Source organism: Electrona antarctica, assembly GCF_951216825.1.
Source record: "Electrona antarctica genome assembly, contig: scaffold_40, whole genome shotgun sequence".
In the NCBI taxonomy this organism is placed as follows: Eukaryota; Metazoa; Chordata; class Actinopteri; order Myctophiformes; family Myctophidae; genus Electrona; species Electrona antarctica.
In genome coordinates, this window is record NW_027638523.1 from 767273 (window position 1) to 791437 (window position 24165).

Here is a 24165-nt window from a genome sequence, read left to right on the forward strand (position 1 = left end):
AAAGTGAAAGAAGTAACACAAGTAACGACTGTGGGCTACGATACATGTGTACTATATACTTTGCTATGCACTCATTGTAATAAATGGAAGTTGGCTTACCGATGCATAGGTATTGGACGTCGGCGACTTCTTCCCGTGTAGGGTCCCACTCGACCCCAACATCCTCCGATACATCTGGGGATGTTGAAGAAAAAGGGTCGTCCGCCTGACCGAGATGCGAGGTCCGTCTTCGGGCACGGCTACCCTGACGGAGAGGCACTGCTGAAGGTCCAGGCTGTTTGGACCGGGGGCGACGGACTGACACTTTGCTCTGCTTGGATTTGGGTCGGCGGACCGGCGCTGAGCTGGGCCCAGGTTGTGGAGAGTCTGGGGACTTGGGTCGGCGAACCGGCGCTGAGCTGGGCCCAGGTTGCAGAGACTCAGGGCGGGGGTCGATGGGCGGACCCTTTGATTCTTCTTCCACCATTCCAGAGGGTTTTCTTTGATAGGGAGTGATTTAGCCACTCTGTACCTGGCCACTTCCTCCTCAGCCCTTTCATACGTGGACACAGGCTGCTGCGCAGCTGGAGCTCCATTGTAGGCCGGCCCCAGGACATCCTCCAGCAGAGATATTTTGGGAGCAGGGCCTGGGTGTAGCTCTTCATCACTCTGGGTGTCAGCTCTTCCTCCTCTTGCTCAACTCTCACCACTTGCTGTAGGTAAACACAATGAGAAGAACAGGTAAACTCCATGAGAATAGGTAAATACAAAAGCCTCACATTTCATTTTAATTGATGTCAATATGTTCAATAAACCATTTTATTAACACAAGATTTGTTTTCTACATTTGGATAAGTTAAACAATATGCTTTATACATTTATATATATACTTTTAGATAAAATTACCTCAAGAGATGCGGCCTCAGCAATCACTCTTCTGAATGTATCCTGTCTCTCCTCCTCAGACAGGAAAGTCAGTTGGTTGAAACGAGGGTCAACAGCAGAGGATGTGTGAAGAGTGTGTTTCTCAGTGTCAGTGGTGTACCTCTGCACGAGATCTGCATGCACAGCCTGCTTTATAGCCTTAGCCAGGGTTGATTTGTTTTCAGTTTCAGTGCTTTCATGCGTGCTCTTGAGGATTTTAGCATGCAAAGGACCAATCAAGGAGATGGTGGGGTTATTCTCCTCAGACATGATGGTAGTGAGATCTTTCATTGACTTCATGGCCTTGACAAACACCTCTGCATTTGTGATGTCGGCTGTGCTGAACGTGTCGATGTCCTCCTCCTTTTTTCTCACCTCAGGGGACAGCATGGCAGCAGTGATTGAAGGCTGTAGCAACAGGAACCTTTCAACCATCTCGTGAGCACTGTTCCACCTGGTGCACACGTCTGTCTTCAGCTTCATTATTTTCTCGAGGCCAGGTTGTGTCTTCTGCTTCTCATCTAACACCTTCTTTGCATTGGTGCTGCGGTGGAAGAAATGGTGCATTTAAATGGTAAATGGTGCATTTATATAGCGCCTTTATCCAAGGCGCTTTACATAGATTGTGCATCAATTCACCCATTCACACACACATTCATACACCAATGGCGGTAGAAACCATGCAAGGCACTAGCCAGCACACCGGGAGCAATTTGGGGTTCAGTGTCTTGCTCAAGGACACTTCGACACTAACTCTGGGGGAGCCCGGGTTCGAACAGGCAACCTTGCGTTTACCGTCCAGCCACTCTACCCCTGAGCCACCGCCGCCCGCGCACAGAAGAACGCACAGACACGTCTGATGCTCCCCAACAGCTTCAAAACGATGGGGAGCTTGAGTGCTTTCTGAGCTGCCAGGTTTAGTGTGTGGGCATAACATTTTACATGCAGGAATCCTCCCAGTTGAGCAGCAAGAATCATGTTGGAAGCATTATCACTAGTTAGCACCAAATCTTCGGTACGGATGTGCCATTCTTCTGCTGCATTCTTTATGAGCTGCATCACATTTTTACCTGTGTGCTGCTCGGTCATTCTTCTTGTCTGTAGAACGGTAGACATCAGCTGCCATTCATCGTTGATGAAGTGCGCAGTTACGGTGACATACGAATCTGTAGCAATCGATGTCCACGCATCAGTCGTCACTGCAACCCTACTACCCGCTTGTTGCAGTGACTTCTCAACTTTGATTTTCGCCTCCACGTACAGACTGGGGATGACCATGTGTGTAAAATGATGCAGAGATGGGACTACGTACCGTGGCTCCAAAGTGCGTAACATACGCTTGAATCCGTCGTTCTCCACGACGGAATACGGACGTATGTCCTTCGCAATGAACACGCCGATTGCCTTGGTAATTCTTTCTGCCCTTTGTGAGTGAGCGGCCAGCTTTGGCAGTGTGCTCGGGATGGTGCTCTGGTTGGAAGTAGAACTCTCAGCAACAACGGGGTTCCCTTTATTTTCCACCAACTCTGGATGCCAGCGGGCAAGATGGTCTCTCATGTTTGTCGTGTTCCCGCTGTATTTTTTCCTTTCTTTGCACAACTTGCACACGGTGTAAGTTTTGTCCAGTTTCCCTGTCCCCTCAACCTCATACAAATCAAAATGTTGCCACAAACTGGCTTTAAATGCAGAAGGAGCGGGTCTAATGCGTCTTTCCTTTTCTGGTTCTGCCATCTTTCTCTTTCTCTGTTGTTTTTGTTTTGGTTACTAGGTTATACAGGCGAAGCAGACGCATGTGCGAGGCGACCGTTGTGTGCGCAGCCGTAAAATGTCCGTAAAATGTCCGGTACTAATCTGATTAGTTCCGCCCTTAAACATTGATTATTATATTATCGATGTTTGACATTTGTGCAGCGATAAATTATCGTCCATGACGTCATCGCGATTAATTGGATAATCTATTTTTTTCCCCACCACTAGAATGCTGTATCTCCAATGATGGTAAAGGGCATTTCACCCAGATGTTCAGCCCATAGGTATGACGGCATCATCAGGTACATTGAGGGTTCCAGCTTCCAGACCTCTGCCCAGCGCTGATGCACCATACGCACCCCCAGCATTGGCCTTGCCATAGTCCCCGATGTGAACCACTCTAAATCTTTTGTCGGCATCCACCAGAGCCATCAGGACAATGGAAAAGGTCTTCTTATAATTCCAATACAAGCTGCCAGAGTTGGGGGGTGCCTGTATGAATACATGTTTACCGTCAATGACACCGATGCAATTTGGAAAGTTCCATCTACCCATGAACTGGTTGGCGATTTCTCTCCAGTCATCCTCGGTTGGCTGCGGCATGTAGGTCCCAACCATCCGCCGATTGATTGCATCACGTGTCCTTATGGCAGAGGCGACGGTGCTCTCCCCTAGGCGATAATTGTGGGGGGGGGGGGGGGGGGGGAGGTCTGTTAACATTTGTGATAATGTACTTATTTTGAATTTACAGTGGCTGATTGCAAGGCGAGGTGGAAGTCGCTGAGGGATGCCTTTAATAAAATTTACAATTACAATTTAGGCATTTAGCAGACGCTCTTAATCCAGAGCGACTTACATTAAGCAATAACAAAAGCATGGCATACATCACATATATAAAAAGTAGTTATCATGAATCATGCGTAAACTAAGAACGTAACAGTGGAGTATCTATGTAAACTATACATACTATACTATATAATATATTATACATGTGTACTATAAAGTGCTATGACTACATAAAGTGCAGTTCTAGAGCTGTCTACGTAACAAGCTATAAGTCTGTTTAAAATACTATCTAAGTCTACATAGTGTGCTATCTAAGGGGCTTAATAAGTGGCGAAGGAGACAACATCTACCGAGTGGTTCTGGCGGAACAAGCCAGAGAGAATGGCGTTATGCCCCCTACATGGCCACATTTGTCAAGCAGAAGGTTAGTAATCACATTCATTTTTTTTGTTTTGTTAAGACAATATGCCTTAAAACACCATACTTGCCCGCTATGTGTGGTCCTATGTGTGGTCCAGCCCTATGGAATAATATGGAATGCACATGCTAATAAAAAGTATTTAAAATATTGCTTTGATGCTCATGTATTTTGGAAATAAGTTTTTTTTTATTGGCATATGCATTCCATAGGGCTAGACCATATGAACACAAAAGGAGCAGTTCCTATTGAGTGAAAGATTTTTTATTTATGAAAGAAATAAAATATTTAAGGTGGTTTATTTTTTTATACAGCTTTTGTCCCCACACTCCCCACACAAATGTCCGTCAGATGACACACATTTAACCAACCAATCACATAAGTTAAGTTGTTCATGAGATGATGATGTATAATGATAAGAGCGCCCCTCACTTCACATGGGTATGATTTTTGAGGGGCGCTATAGCCCCTCCTATTCACAGGGTTAATGTTTTGTTATAGAGGGCAAGTATAATATTTTAATGCATTTGTCTTATTAGCCAGGGGTCCTTTTAAGCAACCCACATTCATGACTTGTTTATTATGCACTTAAGTCACATTAAAAAGAAATACCACTCATTTTCCATGTCATTAATATACCTTGAGTTGTGTGGAAATAATAATTGTGTTCACTGATCACATGACCCCTAGACCTCAATTCTCAGGCTAAACAGAAGGGGACTTTTTTTTCCCTCCACACAACTCGCAGATTATTCATATTATGCACTTTATGCTTTTACACTATATGAGCTGATATTTTAACGGCAATGATGAGCCTGCACAAACCGCCGTACCAACCGTACTTGTGATGTGACAAAGATTGATTCTGAAAAAGCCATTTTTGTTAGGATATGAAAGTGCTTTTATATTATAATTTGTTATAGTAATTTACATTTTCATTTCACTTCTAGCTTCTTGAAAATGAATTTTCAGGGCAATACCTCGACCTCGCACGTGCAGACTCGGCCCCCAGCCTGGTACCCTAGTCAAAATATGGCCCTTGAGGAAAATTAATTGGGGAACCCTGTGCTAGAGCATCAACACTCACAGTAAGAATAGAGCCAAGAAAAGTTGGCATCTTACAAGTATTGGGTGACGCAGAGTTCTCACTAGCGGGTGGTAGCGAGCGGTAGGCCATATCCTGTCACACCCCAGCCTTATGAAAGACATACGTATGTCAGGCCAGAGCAGTTTGAATCTAGGCCAGCAGCAGAATCCTCACAAGCAGGTCCTAGTGGTAGACCATATGTACTACCCCCGCCTTACGACTGTCATGCCAGAGCAGTTTGAAACTAGACCACCAGAAACTCAAACTACCCAAACATGCCGACACCACCACCACCACCCTATCAACCAGAGGAAACTGAAGAGCTTCCCCATTATGAGCAGCTGTGAGTGTCTTGATTAGTGAGCAGGTGAGCCCTAGATCCTCCAATACTTGTAAGATGCCAAAGTGTTGTTTTTTGTTTTGTTTCTTTAGGCATGGAGGCAGGTTTTGACACAGTATAATTGAATTATAATTGAATTGACATGTGAACCTCACATGTCGATATATTTACTTCTGAACAATCCCAGTTGCAATGTTAATCACGGCTATACACTATTAATGTAACAGTCACGTCATACAACATAATGACAGTTTTTAAGTGGGCCAGATCGTGGGTGCCAGTCCTAGACGTCTGTGTCAGGGCTGGATCTGGCCTACTGATGCTGGCTCGGCTGGCTGGTGTCGGCCTGCCCCGGTCTGCCCACTTTTTATTACAAAAAAGTGTTGTTTGATGTTCTGTGCACTTTCATTCAAGGAGATGGCAGAGCCGTGGAGGGTCGATTCTGCTGGTCGGGCTGGCATCGAGTGGGACAGATTGTGGGTGCCAGTCCCTAGGCGTCGGCAGTGTTTTGACATTGTTGGCGCCAGGGGCTGGATCTGGCCGCCCAAAGCTGGCTCGGCCAGCTGGTGTCAACCCGCCATGGCTCTGCCCAAATTTCATATTTTATATTATTACAAATGAGGAACTGTGTTGAAATGTTGAGCAATTAAAACATACCTCAATGTGACTGCAAGCTTTGGTTGTGGTTCTATGGCTTTTCTGTAGTTTGTGTCCATCTTTGTGATGTCGGGTCCAACTATTGAGAGAAGGTGGTCCATTTGAGTTGCACTCATTCTAAAATATTTTCGGTGCCTCTCAGGATGAGCCCGGAGCTCCTGTACCAGATGGTGGTAATGCCCCTGTTTTTTCTCTTTGTGGATCGAGTTCATGCACCCAAATCCTCCGTGTTCTTCTGTGCAGCCTACTGCGTAGCAGAAGAGGTGCAGCAACATTCTTTCTGTCAGAAAGTATCTGTTCTGTGGGAATACAAAAAAATGTTTGATTATGATTTTTGACTGTTGACGTGTTCAAGACAAACAACTGCTTGCATGTGTAGTTGTGTAAAGGACGATGTAACTGCTAGGGTTGGAAATAAGGTAAGATTAAGTTTTTGCAAGCACCTGACTTTAACTCTATTTTATTTTTACTCCACTACATATCTAGTTAATTCAAGTTTGAGTACAAAGCATACCTTTCTGATAGCCATGTTTAGTGAAAATGGGCATAGCTACAAGCTATTTAACTTTTTTGGGTTATTATTTTGTTCAATGGCATACATTATAATACAGCCTTGATTGCAATAAATTGTAGCCTACTTTGTAGTAAGCTTACATTTAGCATAGGCTACTTGAGTTCGGTATACACTGTCCAATTGTACAACAGTAGAGTAGCAGTAGAGTCTAGGCCTACTGTACATTGGTGGACAATGTACACTAGACTGTCTACTGAGTAGACTTTATAAACGTGAACAAACTTTTCTCACCACAATGGACAGACTGTTCTAAACCTTTTTTTTACCTTTTCCCTGCGCGTCCTTGAACAGTGGTGAGTTGTGTTTCATGTCTACTTAAGTCAAAATGGTTGGACTCTCTTGCTTCTTGTGTTCTGAGTCTTCTACTCACTCCAGAGCGAGTGAAATATTTTATAACCATATGGAGTGTATAAGTGCAAGGAGGACAAGTTAGACAACACTAACGTTTTCAAATAGTTTGTGTGTGACACACTGTGTGTGTGTGTGTGTGTGTGTGTGTGTGTGTGTGTGTGTGTGTGTGTGTGTGTGTGTGTTTGTTTGCGTGCATGTGTGTGGAGTGTATAAGTGCAAGGAGGACAAGTTAGACAACACTAACGTTTTCAAATAGTTTTTCTCAGGTCTTTAGTGGCGTTTTCTTTCAGCGTCTGTGCAGTGACAGTCCTGTTGTTATACTGTAGGCTATGTCTGCGACGCACGGGTGAGTCTTTCTTCTCTCCCTTCAACCTCTCAGTCTCCTCTCAATCTGCCATGTCGCACACGTGTGTGACAAATGAATGGCATCGATGCGATGCGGTGGTCGGAACACCCGGGACTATGCGTGCTTGCCAGTGATATTATTAGCCTTTAAGACAGTTCAGAAGCACCTTTTTTGACAAATAAAAGCCGCGTTCAAAGACATATTTGACGTGCATTTAATGATGGTTATTATCACATGCGGGACCTGCGGGTCATGAAAAACCCTGACCCGTACAACATTACTGCGCACCCGCTTCACAGACGGTGTGTGTTAGGCTTAACACTATATTGAAATGCGCATTTTTTTCAGTGTTGAATGAATAATAATAATAATTGTCTGTTTAAAATTGTGTTTGTTTCGTAAGTCATAATTACCATCTCTCTCCTTAAAGGTATATTCAGTGATCTCACTTAATTAAAATATCACTTATTTTTTCTTATTTTTTGGATAATCCTCCTTACTATAAATTGTGCTGACCATATAAGGAGTTCCTCCCTGTCCCCAGTGAGCCCCTGGGGTCAAAAAACCCTAGTTTCGGTTTGGGCTTTGGGTGGCAAAGCCTTCATCCAATCAGGATGAGAGGGGCCTTCCTCCAATCATGATCACGTGCTGTTGGTCTGTTGTACTTCCCCCACTGTAGAGCGTGTGCATGTGCACATCTTGTTACCGGGTGGACCGGGTTTTTTTTCCAAATCACCCAAATCACTGAATGCTCCTTTAAAAGGTTTTTGAATATTCAGGTAAACTTTTATTCCAGGCTTTAAATACTGAAGCGACACAGATGCGTTCCCGTCCTAAATGGGGTGATAAATAACACTCTCATAATAACAACTTTGTATAATGCTAACTCTTACTCATGGCATAATGTCCTACTACAGAAGACTAAAATTAAACGCAGTAGGAAAAGGACTGGTTGTTCTCTGAATGACCGTGAGCGCTGCCCCCAATTCATACATCAGCTCGTCTTTTTTTTTAACCCATTTAGACCTGAGCTCGATTCTACAAAATGTCTTCTAAATCCTGAAAAACTCATGTTTCTATGTCAGTGGTGCTCAACTTTTTCACGTCAAGGACCCCAAAAATTATATGTAATTGGACACCGACCCCCATCTGAAAATATGTTGTTCAAGGGACCTCCCAGAAGCAAAGATTTGAGTTAAAAATATTGGTCTGAAAGAATATATATTCCAAATTTGCGCCACATTTTCACGATTTTTCAAAAATAGCAGACCTGCAAGCTCGTAACGCGGCACTCAGTGCCGCGCGGCACTATGAGCTTGTAGATCTGCAATTTTTCAATAGCTAAAGTATAACATAACGCTTTAAACACCTGATGTATCTGTCCAGCTCATGGACATCGTTTCATCCAGAAGTGTCATTTGCAAACCCTCAGACATTGAGACTCCATAGCTTAGTGGTGAGATCAGTGTTGGTTTACAACCCCCGATCTTACTCAAAGGTGCTTAAGGGTACCAGATTCACAGCTGTTCAACTATCCACAAATACTTTCTGTAGAGGCTTCACTACAAGCGTCAAGTCCTTAAAGTCTGCTCTCAATGGTCTTTGTCATCTTAAAAATAATCAGTTCACCTAAATATCTAGCTTACTTAATTTATTCTCTATAAGTTAACTTAATAGTCATTATTACTCACCTTTATAATGTATTGCTATGAGTTCATTCACTTTGATCTTCAACTTTGTTAGGTCATAACTTATAACTCATTGATATGTTTTATTGTTTCATTTTATTTGGATACAGGAATTATTTCCATCTGTCATTTCATTCTTAGCATATTATATGTAGCCTTCATTAAACCATTTACATTAACGGTATATTGAGGGATTTCACTTAATTCAAATATCACTTATTTTTTGTTTTCTTGTGATAATCCTCCCTACTATAGAGTGTGCATGCTGACCATATAAGGAGTTCCTCCCTATCCCCAGTTAACCCCTGGGGGTCAAAAAAACGTAGGTTTAGTTTTTTTACCCCCCCCCCCCCCCCTGTCTATGCTGACAGAGGATTATTATTTCTTTGCTTTTATCCAAACCAGAAAATCAAAACAAAAAACAAACATATCATATCATACACATCATTTTACTATAATTGGATTCACCATACCCAGTTTCAGGTCTAAATTTAGTTGCAACAGAGCGTTCGTCATGTTCTCATCTCACCCATCTGTTATTTAGTATTAACAACGTTCTCTGCAGCTTTGGGTGACGGTGGTGTCTCCCTTCTTCTGAAATATTGCAGCTTGTCCTGAAGCTCACGTTTCTTGGCCGGAGTAGCCTACTCGTTTGTCCCCACGTCGGGTGCTCATCTGCCATGTCAGTTTTCTCAGTCGCTCCATCAGTGTCTCCGCGGTTTGAATCACAATGATGGGGAATCCTCTTGTACTGTTCTCAGTGCACACTGGATAGTATGATTCAACAGTCAGATAAACACCTTTCTTCAACCACGACACTGTACAGTATGCTCATACTGTACACCATTTCTTTGTAGCACACATTTGTAGAATGTGGTCTCAGGTCTAAATGTGTCCACTCTGTGTTCCTTTCCGTCCGGATGTACTGTATGAAGTCCTGTCGTCTCCTCCTGCCTCCAGCACGAAAGCTGAATTTTCATTCATATAGGCCTAATTATCCTGCCACACTAATAGCCAGCGCAACACCCCATCCTTTGTCCGCCTTCTCCTACCAAACCACACCGTTTGCACACATCTCACCATGCACAACACCAACAGCATGCCTGTCCAGACATCACGCACTACTTTGCATCCATGCAACTGTCATATTTACAGTACAATACCCATTTCTATGAAATAACACATTCTTGCGCAAGACCACCAGCCTGTTTGCTGTGACGTCAAAATCGGCACCACTTTGCCGAGTTACGCCAACTCCGTTCACTTCATGGGGCCAGTCCAATGGCGCATTGTAGTCTACGGTCTTCACAGTGACACACGCGTTACATGAACCACGCGACCGGGATGATTTCCAACCACTCAATGTCCAACCTCGCTGCCTCTGCTCGACACCAGCTCATCCGAACTCAGCCCCCTCCCCCTCTGGCTGCTGTGCCGGACAGGCGAACACTCCACCATAATAACAGTACGCATCGACAAACACACCACGTCGTGTTGACTAGACTACACTAATAAGGACTCATGACGGCCACCACCAGCAACAACACGCCGGCAACAACCCGAAAAAGACATCTCTCGCCTATCGCACGGCAAACGCCACACAACTACGCTTGGTGAATGCAGCTAAAGCAGCTGCCGTTACCGTACAACATGGACCTCGCATCAGAAATTGCACAGCGCAGTGATCAATAGCTGCACTGATCAATATATTCCACACTGGTGTTCATGTCTGGGTCAACATTTCTGGGTGAACAGATATTTCGTCTTTGGCTCCCATTTTACACAAAAGTACGTTGTGTGTATGCTTATATCCAGTCAGAGTGATGCAGTCCCTCACAAATTCAGAAAGTTGCTACTGTTGGCATTCAATATATCATTAAACATCAGTCCTTGAAATGACATTCATGCATTTGTATTCAATGTGAATGTGTGGACTTAAATCTTCCAGTGAAGCCTGTCTTTAGGTTATTAAGATCAGATATGACAGTAATGCAAACAACTGCCTTAATATCGATGGCATTCCTAAGCTCCAGAGCGCTCCAGAGCTCCCAAAGCACAACACACAACTGTGGAGCTTGTCGGTAAACTAAAGTGAACACATAATTTCCCACCCACTGTTTTATTGAAACATTGCTAACTGAAATGTCTTTAGGATACACTGATATAATTCCCATTCAGGCACACACAGCCCAACCCTAGTTAAAAAGCATGACTAACCTTTTAACCTTCTTGGAGGCAGACGCCTTAAGAAGGCTCTCGACGTATAGTCCTGCGAGTCCATCTACAATATTCAAAAGAAAATAAATACAAGTGCCTTGACATTGTCATGTTTCCTGGAACTTCTGTGCATTTCCTGCACAGCTCCTTCAAATGATTTCAGGTGACAATCAAACTGGGTGCTTTCATTGTGAAGTATATGCTGGAAGATTGATTAGCAGTGCAATTAGCTACTTTCAGTGAAACAAGTCGACTCGACACAAGAAACCTTGGATATTTGGAGCCGATTTGTTCCAGTGAAACAGTTATTAATACTAAAGTGTTAAGCAAATTAGAGAGTGGGTCTACAAGCAGAAACAGCAAATTTACCCAGATATCTGAATGTACGTACACTAGGTGGTGCATATTACCTAAATAGAAAAACATAATGGAGCTTTTATCCCTTTAAACAATTACAAAAATCAGACCCGTCAGAAGTGTTGCTGTACTTGTAATGTACTGTACTGTACAAGCCCTCCTCCCTGGCCTGTACGGTAATGTACAAGCCCTCCTCCCTGGCCTGTACTGTACAAGCCCTCCTCCCTGGCCTGTGTGTGTCTGTGCAACAGTGACACTTGGTGGTGAACAAATGTCATTTTCGTGCTCGGACACGGACAGAGGTAGCTTGGCTAATAAGCCAGACTCAAATCACACTGTCGTGTGGTATTTGAGTCTGGAGATGCTGTATGAATCTTGTTTCCCGGGGGGGCGGGTTCAAACATTTTCTCTTTGACGCAATTGGTCAGAGCTACTGTCAGTCAAAGGTCTCAACCATTTAACGTCACTGTACCAAAGCCCGCCCATATTGCATACCGTGTCCCGATTGGCCACACCAGTTCTCTGGTGTAGGAAATGGGCGTACAATTGAGCCTCTCCAGACCGTAATCCGCCGGCAGGCAATTTTTTTTTTGCCAACGGCTGATTCGGTCTGGCTTATTAGCCAGGCTAGGACAGAGGGACCCAGTGACACAGCCACCTATAGGATTGGTTGCACCACTGAAAAATACAGGGGCTGTTTATTTGTAACTACAGCTTGGTAAATGACATGTGGACTCCTATTTAAAAGGAGGCTGTTTAAACAGCACATTTCAATACATACCCTAGTCTCCAATTTGGTGTCGGATGCTTGGTCTGCCTCCTCCCCACCAGATTCATCTCCTGAAGAGAATACAAAAAGCTGTAATGGACAGCTTAAGAATATTTTTTCTTGGGCAAGATAGGCTACCACATTCTCTTATAGGCAACCACAGTCTCTTATACACACATTAATAGACACACATACATACTAACATGGTATCCTTTAGGGATGACACTGAATGTATCAAAGTTAAATGTCTGACATACTTCAAACATCTCTAGTTTCAACTGAACTGATCACTGTACCTGGAGCTGGTTGACATTTCCTTTTGGACACACCGGAAGGACCTGAAGTAAAAATGTAGCATTAGAAAGATTCTACAATATTCTGTCACAGCCTGAACTCCAGCCTCTGGTTATCATGGTGACTAGTGTGTAGCCTGAGACCAATACGAGCAAGCATACCTGCTATGTCTGTGATGGCTGATCTGCTGTCAGTCTTGGGGGCCGGAGTCATGACGACGTCACCTAAAAAAGAAAATCTTTAATTGTATATCACCATTTAGGACATGAAATGCAGCTCAAGTGCTTTACAGAGCATAAACAAAGCATAAGTAAGCACAAGGAGAGCAAGAATACCTTCCTGGATGGCCATGGGGCCACTGTAGGTCTGGGGGGCCGGAGTCATGTCGTCACCTAATACAAATAATCTTGAAGCATATATTTACAGAAACAGTACAAATTAAAAAAAAATGATTGAAAATAAATCAGAATACAAGGAGAGCAAGTGTACCTTGTGTGACTTGGAAGGCCGCTGGTGGCAGGGAGAGGTCGGTCTGGGGGGAGTCCAGATCTGTAGGCCAACAACAAGTGTCACGGTGTGAGTCAGGTGAGTGTAGGACCCAAATGCAGCATGAGAGGCAGGGAAATTCAGAATCAATTGTTTATTGGCGAACAAAAAAAAAAGGATCTCAGGTCCAGGAACAGGCAAGGTCAAAACACTGAAGGCAGCCAGAACTCATGCAGGGAACACAAGGAAAACAAGAAGAATCTATAAACATTAAAAGAAAAACCCTAAAACTTTCAACTCACGTGCGCAAATGGAGCAGGTCCTTAAGACAGCTCTCATGGTAAGATACATTGCATGTCCGGCATTTCACCTTAAAAAAAAATACATGCGTCAGAATATATAATAAAATATAATGTCTGATTAAAGAATTAACATATCAAAGAATCTGTGTAGGCCTACCCCCTTTCCTTCCAGCTTTCCGCCACATGTTATTGACCGATCTGTGGAATATACGTATATGCTTATGTCAAATGTGACCACTCGTGCAAGGCTGGAATTTGAATGTAAAATAATTGCGAAAATACCTGACAAGGACATTAACATTACTCTCACCTAAAGCTGACCACAGCTCTGCTGCCAGCTCTTTCCTCTTGGTGGCTGGGTCCTTATCTTCACCGCCAAGCAGACATTCAGCAAACTAATTAATTTGAAGACATACATCTTGAATGACAAAGAAATATGTAAAATTTGATTTTTAGTTGCCATTACTGTGTACACCCCACATGAGACCGCATCCTCTTGCAGGCTGTGGGGAAAGGTGGCCACTTTCCAGGGGCCGCAGCCTGGTCGTTTTTTGGATGCAAAATGTCTAATAGCCACAACAAAAGGTGTCAAGTTAAAAAACAATAACCGGTAATGATAGTCATTTCCGATATATAGGCCTACTGTTCGCCACACTAGTAAGTGCTGGCAAACAGCCGACCAGGCAAAAGAACCTTGCAGCATCTTTGAGCTGTGCGTAACCCTAACCCTGGGGGGGGGGGGCTTCTACGTTGATGACCGGCATAGATGGGAGTCTACCGCAGCTATCTTGCCAGCAAGGTGCTAACTAGATGCAAATTATTGACGGCCCATTCATCCAAACAGAAAAGTACTATTGAATTGTATTAAACAACGTCAAACTCATCAACATTGCAGCTGTGCAAAAAGCTTGAATTATCCTTTATCTGAAAAGTGTTAGTTTCATAAAAATCCACTGCAGTTATTATGAGCTACTTCTTGTCAAGGAATTCCTTGAAGGTGTTTTTTTTCCTAAGTATTTGAGTTTGGAAGCACTCGTTTTTAGTAAAGCAACATCCTGCTGCCTCCTGCATTATGTGCAAATTCAAAACAGGTTGTATGCAGGGCTGTTGAGTGATATTCAACGAGCAATCCCAAACTCTGACACAGAATTTATTGACAGGAAACGGTGTATTTTTATGAAACAAAAACTTTACAGATTGAAAGAGGATAATTCAAGCTGTCCGTACAGCTGTAATGTTGGCGAGTTTGACGTGGTTTAATGCAAATATATAGGACTTTTCTGTTTGGATGAATGAGCTGTCAATGGGAAGTTGCACCTAGTTAGCACCTTGGTGGCAATATGGCCGCTGTCTGCATAAGGTCCATTCACACCACCTGAAGTTGTTCCGACGGGACGTTTTTGGTCCCAGCTTGCCGTCTAGTTTGAAGGGTACTCTGTTGCATGCTTAAATTAAGTCCTGTTCTTGGTTCTAGTGTGGAGGTTAAGGCCTCATCCGTGGATGTGTTCAGTAATGTGGCAATACAAATATATACTTACTCCCAGTTAGACCTTATTCTGTCCATTGTAGACTGCTTCTCCCCAATGGAGTTGCAGTATGTAATGACATAGTCATTAAAGTTGCAATGCTAAAAAACAAAAAAGGTAGCAGAAATCAAATCCGATCTGAAAACTACAACGTTGTCATTACCTATAATGGATTGAAATGAAATGATTACTATATTTACCCAGGGTATCTGAGCTAAGCTCAAGAACTTGTTTCCAGCCAGGCCCTGCTCATAGAACATTTCATCGTAGTGGTTCAATGCCTTGTTCAAGGGCACTTCAGCGGTGGTAATTTTAACGTGTCGGACCGCTGATTCGAACTGGCGACCTTCCGGTATCAAGACTGCTCCGCAATCCATTCGGCCACCGCTGCCACTATCATGTGTGACATTATCGCTATCATAAAGATACACTTCGTAATGCCTCTGCCCTTCGAATCTGGAGCAAAACAGCTCACCCATTATTACTCAACTCCATAAAGGTAGTAACTGCATTCTGTGATAAAACTGAATGCGTTTGGTAGGTTTACTTACGACAAAGGTCCAATGGCCCTTTCCAGGCTTCCCCTCTAAATAGGGGCCCATGACGCTCTTGCACGTCTTAAGTACATTGTTCTGTGGAAAATAAGGAAAATCATTACTAATTTAACAAGGCTGTACAGACTAATTGTTGTCTTGTTATGATTAGGATGGCTTTCAATAATGATTACTGGAGTGTCATGTTGTCAAAAAGAGCAGGATGGATGCACAATGTGAACGAAAAAATTAAATAAGGTGAATGAAATGAGATTGTTACTGAAGTCTGTATTAAAGACACAGGTTCTAGGCTGAGGACCATAATGCTTAATTTAATGGGATGTGTTGTGAACATTTAACCTTGCATTGCAGGCATCTGTGATTTGAATATTATGTGAATATGTCTTGATTGTAGTTTTTATTAATTCCTCAGCTCCAAGTATAAAGTTCCACCATAATAATTAATGACACCGATTGCTGTGTGGCATCATCCAGGAGAATAATTAAACGGACAAAATATTTGCTTGCAGCCTTTTTGGAGACATCCAGTATTCTGGACATGATCTGGGACGTGAAGACGGCACACTCAGGGTGACCCTTTCAGATATGAAGATAGCATGAGTTAATTGTGGATATTAACAACAACATTGGCAATATTTACAATGGCAATGCACGGCATGCATGGTTCAACATAAGTCACATTTACCTTGGCTTTCAGTACAAAAAGGGCGTCCATTACCTAGAGATGGAGGAGAGTTCAAGGAAAGACATATTTTTTTAAACACATTTAACACTTTGATGCATCCAATAAGTCAATCAAAAGTATTTGACAACACATAAATACCTCATCTGGTACTTCCATATTGGGGGCATAGAGCTCCGAAGTCTGACGTCACTTTCAGTAGAGGTCGTCAATCTCCAGGTTCATGTATTTGTTTATTTGCATTGAGATCCCCAAACGGCGATTTTAGGTCGCTTCATATAAGAACTGTGTTTGAAAAATAAACCGACCACCTCGGCGTTTCTGTCAGGGGAGTGGCTGTGCGTCGTTAATGATGTCCATTCATATTTGATACAGCCAGTTTCTAGAGAAAATGGAATTAATGTGACCGCAAAAGCCTTGAAACTACATATGAATGCAATGTCGCTGAGCATATACGTCACGCCCAGCTGTCAACATATTGCGTTCCTGAGATTCCTCGTTGACGTAAGCTCAGCTGGTGGTGACTCGACTCGTACTAACCACGATACATTATATATCAATAAAATAAAAATAAAAATAAACGTAATTAACGTTCAGTTTCTGTGTTTCAATATTTTTTTATTAAGCAGAAAAGACAAGACATGGACAATACATGGACTTATGACACCCCATGTGTCATAAGTATGACATACGACACATAAGTTCAACATACGACACTTAACCCATTCTGAGCTGGAACCCCCTTCTGTGACAGTTTTTTTTTTTTTTTTTCTATTAAACACTTTGAGGTTCTCTGGGGGTTTAAATCCAGAGCTGTAAGACATTAATGAGATCAACCATAATCCCAAATGGGTTGACAGTTCAATAACAGGACAAAAACAAAAAGTATATGCAAATCATAAGATACCTATACCAAAGGGGCATAGGGACAAAAAGTATATTCAAATCATAAGTACCTATTTACAGTTTCACACCAAATTGAGTATATTAGACATCACAATATAGCTGCCATCATCATCTTATTAGATTATGTAAGTCTGACCCCTATACTTCCACATTGGTATGTCGTCTAACTGGCCTCCTCGGTCATTCCAATACACATAACATTTGACCACTCATCCCCTATATGGGGCGCCAGAGGCAGCCATGCTTCAACGAATTCGGTCAGGTTGCCCCGTAGGACACATGAGAGTCTCTCCAATGGCATTAAGCGCAGCACTTTTTCAAACCATAATATAACACTAGGAGGGCTGTCATCTATCCATTTATGAAGGATTGACAGCCGAGCAGCATAGAGCAAGGCTCGTACTAGATGTTTGTTACTTTTAGTTAGTATAGTAATTATGTCTGCCCCTAATATGTAGTGAATTGGATCTAATGGTATTCTAATTCCGATCAGTTTCAGAATTTCATCTTGAATAGATACCCAAAAGGGTCTGATTAGTGGGCATGTCCACATCATATGGCTGTGGGTACCTTGTCCACTTTTGCACCTAGGGCATATGGGAGAGCATAGGGGGTCAAATTTACTCCTAGTTACTGGGGAGATATGTAGTTTGTGTATTATTTTATACTGGGTTTCATAGGACTTGTTTGAGCATGTTATTTTCTTTGCATTGAGTAGTATGTTACGCCATGACCCCTCATCTATTTGTACTTGGAGATGGTTTTCCCATGCTATTTTACTATTGTTAGTTGAGACTTTTTCCACCTGGAATAGGCTCTCGTAAAGAAAGCTGACTATCTTTTTGGGAAGAGTAGATGCTTTTATTAGGATGGATTCTACTTGGTTGGGGGTCGTGCACAGGCCAGTCCTATATTCTGGAACAGAGTTGATGTAGCTCCTGAGTTGTAGATAACGGAAGAATTGGGGTTGCTGTAAGTTAAATTCTGATTGAAGTTGTTGAAATGATTTTAGCACACCATCTTTGTACAGGTCTTTGATAGACAAGATGCCAGCATCTTTCCATACCCCAAAGCCTGCATCATGGCATGAATGTACAAAATCAGGGTTTTTTGCTACCGGTGCCAAACAAGAAATATGGTTTGTTATGCCAAAGTGTTTCCTTATTCTGTTCCATGTTTTTAAGGTATTTTTAACAATAAGATTGTCTTTTAGGCCAGGAAGTACATCAACATTCTTTATGAATATCAAGTCGGAAATAGAGACCGGATCACAACCATAGGCCTCTAAGTCTAGAAAGGTGGAATTGGGATCATTTTTTATCCAGTCTACTATGTATCTCACTTGGGACGCCATATGGTAGTATAGAAAATTTGGTAAGGCTAGGCCCCCTTTTAGCGTGGGCAGCTGTAGTTTCTGGAGTTTAAGTCTGGCACGTTTTTTCTGCCATATAAATTTAGAGATCAAGGCATGTAATGTTTTGAAAAACTTGATAGGTATAAAATTTGGTAGCATTTGCATCTGATATAGCAGTCTAGGAAGGACATTCATTTTTATAATTGCTATACGTCCAAGTAGTGATATTGGCAGGGGTGTCCACCTTTCTAGATCTCTTTTAATGCCTTCAAAGACTGGAGTTAGATTCATTTTAATCATGTTGTTAAAATTAAAATCAATAAAAACACCAAGGTATTTGAATCCAGTGAGCGATGTTTGAAAGGGGAGCTCTTTTAGGTCATCTGACTGTCTTAGAGTTCCAAGTGGAAGGGCCAGTGATTTCCCGTAGTTAATTTTGTAGCCCGAAAATAGGCTAAATTCATTTATTATTTGTATGAGTGTTGGAACAGAATTCATTGGGTTATTAAGAAATAAGAGGATATCATCGGCATAGAGAGATATTTTATGGCATTTTTGTTGAGATCTTATACCAGTAATCTGATTGGTTGATCTGATCATTTCAGCTAGTGGTTCCATAATTAGAGCAAATAGGAGTGGGGAGAGTGGGCATCCCTGTTTTGTACCTCTCTTGATTGGAAATACGGGTGTTAACGTACCGTTTATGGTAATTGCTGCTTGAGGTGTGGAGTAGATGAGTCTGACCCAGTCAATAAACCTGTTTCCAAATAAGAATTCTTGTAATGTTCTGAAAAGGTAGCACCATTCTATACGATCAAATGCCTTTTCGGCGTCTAATGTCACCACTAGGGCGTCCTGTTTCTTTACATTAACATACTGGAGGATCCCCAATAGTCTCCTAACATTAGTATATGATTGTCTATGTTGAATAAACCCTGTCTGGTCTTCAGAAATGACGCTTGGCACAACAGACATTAATCTATTTGCTAATAATTTTGATAACAACTTTGCATCAGTATTTTGGTTACTAATTGGCCTATAGGAGGCTGGGTCCTCTGGATCCTTGTTCTCTTTTAATATTACATTAATTGTAGCCAACTGTAATGATCTAGGTAAGGTTTTTTGGGACAAAGAATGGTTAAGCATATTTGTTAGTAGTGGAGATAAGAGGTCTTTAAAGGTTTTATATATCTCTGCAGGGAGTCCGTCTGGTCCACAGGCTTTTCCAGATGCCATAGTACCTATCGTTTCGCCTACTTCCGTATTAGTTATTTCCTTATCAAGTTTGATTCTATCATACTCTGTTACCTTTGGGAGTTGTATACGTTGAAAAAACATATTCATTTTATTTACCACCTCGGGGGACTCTGGTGATTCAGATGTATACAGTGTTGAGTAGAAATCACGGAACACTTTTGATATGTCACATGTTGTGAAACAGTGTTTACCCGTTTTATCTTTGACTTTAGTGATTGAATTATGAAAGGACCTATTACTGATGAGGTTAGCAAGATAACGGCCAGACCTATTTCCATATTCATAAATCTTATGCTTTTGTAAAAACAATGCCTTTTCAGCCTTTTGGGTCATTAGGGTGTTCAGACCCAATCTAGCTACCAGTACTTTTTCCCAGTTTACTCTAGACCCAACACGTTTATGCTCGGCTTCTGCGTCATGTAGTTGAGTTTCCAAGCGTCTTTGTTCACTCAGTAGTTTTTTCTTTTTGCCTGTGCAGTATGAGATAATAAATCCCCGCAGATAAGCTTTGGTCGTTTCCCAGAGGTTTGAAGGGTCAGTATCCCCATTATCATTCTCATTAATAAATAGCTGCAACTCATGCTGGGCCTTGGAACAGAAATCTGGGTCTGACAGTATGGATCTGTTACATTTCCAGTTGAAGCTACCCACGGTGGGATTGTGTATAGAGATTTGTAATTGGACCCCTGCATGATCCGATATGTGAATGGAGCCTATAGTACATTTCTTGACCAGGCCTACAGACCCCCGTGGGACCATAAAGAGATCGATTCTGGAATATGTTCTATGAGCATTTGAGAAGAATGTATAGTCTCGTTTGAGTGGATTTAGCAACCGCCATATATCCGTTAGCCCCACTTCGTCCATCATCTGAAGAGCGGCTTTTGTCCTGGGACTTTGTCTATGTGGCACTGGGCTAGGGCCTCTATCTTGTGCAGAGAGAGCACAGTTCCAATCACCACCTACAATTGTTATTGGGCAACTATATTTTAGGAGTAGATTAGTAATATTTGTAAAGAATGGCACAGGAACATTTGGTGCCGCATAGACATTAAAAATTGTTATTCTTTCACCATATAAGAAGCCATGCAAAAATACATAGCAGCCTTCTGGATCAGACTCATAATACTCCACATTTAGTGGAAGATTCTTATGAATTAATATGGAAACCCCTCTACTTCTACTATTATAAGAAGCATGAAATTCTTGCCCAACCCAATCCTTCTTTAACTTCATATGTTCTGAGTCGTTTAAATGAGTTTCTTGTAACATGGCAATTGAGACCTTTTCTTTCTTTAGAAAGTTAAGTACTTTTTTCCTTTTTATAGGGTGGTTGCAGCCTTTGATATTCCATGTGTAGATATTTATATTTGAATTACTCATTAGTAAGATTATTCACAAGTGTTAGAATCTGGATAGTATATGTATAGCATAAGAACCAATATAGGGAGAGGGGGAAAGTGGCATAAAACCATCTTGGCAAGCACATATCGTGTGGATGGGTATTTGGTGTTTTCTCGAACATATAACATATAAAGACGTCAAATAACAATACATCAAAACATATAACATAGAGGCTAGCAATGCGAGGGGAAGGAGTGATCACCCTCAAAGCCAGCACGTGACTCTTTATGTTGTAGGACTTCCACGATCCCGCCCCAATTTCGTATATATAGATTTTCCTAATCTTTTCAATTTGATAAAGAGTAACCAAGCGTGGTATTAGCCAAACCTTTACTCCTATACTACGTCCACAGATGGAGTAGATAAACACCAATAAGTGTGTATACACATACATTCAAGAGGGAGTAGCACAAACGCATATGAGGAGGAGAAAGGGGGAAAAAAATGAAGCAAAAAGATAACAGAATAGAAATAAAAGTAAAAATAAAAGGTGGATTTTTTTTTTTTTTTTTTTTAAACTAGTTATTTTAGATCTAATTATGACCGTGTCAGTATCCTACCAACTTTCTCATTATCAGGGCATTGCCTCTTTCACTAAGGCCCTAAGTACACCATAATAACTGGGCAGGCAAATAAGGATTGTTGCCTCTCAATGGCGCACGCACGCACGCACGCACGCACGCACGCACGCACGCACGCACGCACACACACACACACACACACACACACACACACACACACACACACACACACACACACACACACACACACACACACACACACACACACACACACACACACACACACACGAGAAGCAACACCATAAGAAAGCAAAAATCTGTCCTGGACTACTTTTTTTTTTTTTTCTTCTCTTTTCCAAACATGGCATTCTTAGCACCCTGTCGACTTTCTCACTATCATTACCAGGACATTGTCTTCTTTCACTATGGATTTAAATACACCATAATACCTGGGCAGGCAAATAAGCCGAGAAGGAAGACAAAGAACAAACAAAAAACCATAGATAGAGTAACAATATAAAGGAGGGGGGGTGTAGACAGATACTGCAGGTTTTGAAATCTTATTTCTGGCGTTTTCAGCTAAACAACACAGTACAAGAATGCAAAAACAAATAGACTGTCTTTTTCCTTTTTTTTAAAAATTAAGGGCCTATACTTATGGCCTTTTCCACACCCCTTAATTATTCTCATCAAGTATAAATACATCATGATACCTGGGCGAGCAAATAAACAAAAGAAAATAAACGAATAAACACAAAAGATTAAGGTTATAAATAGGCAGACTAAGTGGACCTAACCGTCTGTTTAGTGGCTGTGCTAAAGGTACACCCGATCAGTAAATTAACCAAATGGGCCTCTGTGTCGGGCCCACCACGCAGCAGCAGCCCCGCACCGGGAGGCAGACTTTAGCGCAGTTGTCGAGGCCTCGCTAATAAGGCCTCATCACTACACCATAAAGCTCATACAAATAAACTGAGTTAAAGTAAATAGGCGAGATCGGTTAGGGGAGTATCAACAGACATGTATTAAACCATGTCCACATAATAATTAATCCTACTCTCTACATAATCGTTCAGGGCTCCATACACTTTCATTTTGTCATCTTTTTTTTATAGTTAATTATTCAATTATTCTGATTTTGCACGGCAGCGATACCATTTGTTTAAATAATCTACTGCGTTGCCTTGAGTGCCTATTGAGTATAGTAAATTAAAATAATATTTAGAAACTCCTACTATAGCTACGTTAGGGTAGTTTGATAGTTTAAGCTTGAGGAGAAACTAAGAGCGGCGTTCATTCGGGCTCAGGCTGCTGTGCAAATTAAATAGATTCAATTATACAAGTTTAGTCCGCTCTGACAGCTTATCTCATGGTCAGACAAATTACAACATGTTCAGGCCAGGGCATTCCGATAATACAGTAGGATAAGAGATAAACCAAAAACATAATGTTGAGAATAGTTCGTGTTCTAGAGTGGGTCTAATGAATATCATATATCACATTTGGCATTTATCCAGTTTATGCGTGATCATCAACGCGGGCACCATCCAAATCTGACTCTATTCAGTTTGTTGCTGAAGTATTTCAGTCTATAGTCAGATCATGGCGTTCTTCATTCCGTTATCCCCCAATTTAAAACAAAGTAAAGTACCTTAGTCTCTCAGGGGGACTGAGATAGCTGTGTTTGGGGGGGGGGTTGGAGAGCCTTCTTTACGCACCATTCTCCACCACGGGCGGAGCGGATTCAGCGGCTGGCTCCGGGTAGGACTCCGAGTCAGCAGAGATTGGGGGGGCTGCGGATTTGACGAGGGTATCGTAATACTTCTCGGCCTCTCCGGAGTCCAGGAAGGACTTAGTTTCGCCGTCGATTGTGATTAATAGCGTCGCCGGGTGTCGGATTCCGTGTCGGATATTATCGGTGCGTAATCTGTCTCTTAGTCCATTGAATGTGGCTCTTCTCCTCATTTCCTCTGCTGTCAGGTCCGAGTAGATCCTTATTTTCATCCCACGAAAGTTGATGGTTCCCTTCTTCCTCGATAATTGTATGATGGCTTGCTTCACCTGGAGCCGCTGCAGTCTTACTATCATTGTGCGGCCTTTGGTTTTCTGTGGCCCCACACGATGTGCGATTTCTACGGAGGGCTCGCAGGGCAGGTCCGCTGGCGAGAATATTTCTTTAAAGAGAGCAGACATGAATGAGGTGGGCTTCCCTTTTTCGATTCCATTATCCAGCCCAATTACACGCACATTAAATTTCCTACTGTGCGTCTCCAGTCGTTCAATCTCGTCCTTTAATTTAGCATTCTCTAGTTTAAGAGAGATACTAGACAGCTCCAGAGCGTTGATGCGTTCATCCATTATTGTGATTGCCTCATCCACTTCAGCTTTGCATTTGTTTATGGACTCTTCCATGACCTTTAATTGTGGTTGGATATTGATATTCTCCACTGAGGTCTTAAGTTCCTCTCTTATTATTGCACGAAGTGCGGGTAGATCAGCTTCGCGTTCTTCTCGTAAAACTTTACGAATTAGAGCCGCAAGCTCAGACTGATTGAGTGAGATTGTCATCACAGCGGTGTGGCTTCTCAGCGTTCTAGCTGTGGTTTCCTTCGTAGCACTTTTCGTCTTGTTTTTCTT

General features: G+C 42.1%; 1 protein-coding gene across 1 annotated transcript in view; it reads right to left on the reverse strand.

Moving 5' to 3' along the window:
• LOC306917984 (uncharacterized protein) overlaps positions 1–24165 on the reverse strand; it is a gene marked incomplete at its 3' end in the record, with an annotated part of 316989 nt that overhangs the window by 83597 nt on the left and 209227 nt on the right. The gene's annotated exons all lie outside the window — the stretch shown is intronic.